The sequence below is a fragment of the Gavialis gangeticus genome, unplaced genomic scaffold (assembly GCF_001723915.1).
Source record: "Gavialis gangeticus isolate Ggan-Ray unplaced genomic scaffold, GavGan_comp1, whole genome shotgun sequence".
Lineage (NCBI taxonomy): Eukaryota > Metazoa > Chordata > Crocodylia > Gavialidae > Gavialis > Gavialis gangeticus.
This window is the reverse complement of record NW_017729028.1, coordinates 7,596,217-7,598,103: the sequence shown is the minus strand read 5'-3', so window position 1 is coordinate 7,598,103 and position 1,887 is coordinate 7,596,217.

Genomic DNA, 1,887 nt, shown 5'->3' with positions numbered 1-1,887 from the left:
CCGCCCGGCGCCGGCGCCAAGCACTCGGGTTCCGGGCGGCGCGCGCGGGAGAGCCGAGCCGAGCCGAGCCGAGCGGCGCCCGGGCCCTGGAGCACCGGAGTTGCTTTCAAGGGAGGGTTGAATCCTCCAGGGTTTAGAAACCAATCGCCAGGAGACCGACCGCTGAGAGTCACCTGGGAGATAAATGCTCAGGCATTCATAAAAAATAAGTAGTGAATATTGCATTTGATTTAGATGGTAGGCCAGTGGATTTTTAACATGCGTTTGTCTTCCTGATGTAAAGTCATTAACCTCATAAACCTCCCGGAGCAGATTCACCGAGAGTTGGCAACCCTACTTCAACGTTTATCTGGATGCTGCCCCAAACACCACACCTGAGTGACGCACAGGCTGCTGGGTGGCCATTCCTCCAGTTTTGTAGAGGACAGTCTGGTTTTCTGGTCCTCTGTCCTCTATTGATATGAAACTCGATGCCTTTATGTCCTCAATTTTTCACTGCTCAGCACCACCCCTAGCCCACCACTGACACCACCGTGGCCACCTGTGGGAGCTCCCTGCTCGGCCTGTTCCTGACACTGCCACAGCTGCTTGCAGGAGCTCCCCACACACCATCCACCTCCCCACTGCCAACACCACCTGCAGGAGCTCACCATGCCCCCACAGCCTTGGGAGGCATGCAAGGTTCATGGTGGTGGGGACAGCAACTGTCCTCTGTTCTTGAGGTGCCTCGATGGCCCACCCTATCCTTACTGGGGTGGATCTAGGATTTTGAACTGGGGGGGAGGGTGAAGGTGCATGGTTGATCACATAGAACATGACAGGTAAGTTTCTTTGGGGAGATGTGATATCTTTTATTGGTTGGAAAAAAGCTCTTTGGATGCTTTCAGGCACAAGCGTCTTTCTTCACTCAGGCATGGGGAGCCCTTGCTGTCCTGAGATCTGCAAGGAATGAAAGAAACTAAAAGTGTGATAGCATGTCAGTGAGAATGTAAATAGGTGGAAATTAAGGAAACAATGGGGGGGAAGGGGGGAAACCAGCTGGAAATAATGTCAAAAGTAAATAAGGGAGAGTCAAGGTAGAAAAGAGGCAGTCTGTGAAATAGCTGGAAATTAGGAAGACAAAGAGTAGAAAAGGAGGGAAGGGGAGGAAGAGGGAAAAAGAAAAGTGTAAATGGTAAGATCTGGAGGTACCTGGTGAATCAGATGTCCGACAGGTTGTAATGTGTCATAAATCCAATGTCTATATTGAGCCCATGACTTTTTGTATCCATTAAGTTTGTGAAGTGAAGTTTGTTCATGACCCATATTTTTCTCTAGTTAAAAGAGAGACTAGAAACTTTCTTAACAGGCTTGAGACCTAAGCACTGTATTATTCAGTCCAAGATCAAAGTAAAAGCAAACATAACTTTATCAGCATGTGCCTGAATTTGCTAGATTATACATTAAGTTTAAAAGACAGCAGACACTAGGCCAAAAAACAAAGATCCGGATAGTCAAAACAGATTGTTTCATTAGTCTGGTAGTTATTATAGTTAGATGTACATAGCATGCAGATTTGTAACATAAAATCTAGTTTTTTTGAGTGTCTCGAGAGTGCTTCCAGTACTTCACCATCAGTCCTGAGTTAATATTAATACATCTCAATTAAGGTTTTTAGGTAGAGCTAAAAACAGTCTGCAGGGCAATGAGATAGAAGAGAGACTTTATCTGAAGCAAAATTCAGAAGCAAGGATACTTTGGACAGCAGAACATCAAGACCATTAAAAAGGAGAGTGGGTCCTTAACACATATGGAAAAAAGTGACATTAGCAGGGATCAGATCATAATGAGCCATGAAGTCAATTGACTCAGTACTGCCTGAACAGAAATGCCATTGCCCCTCCTAAG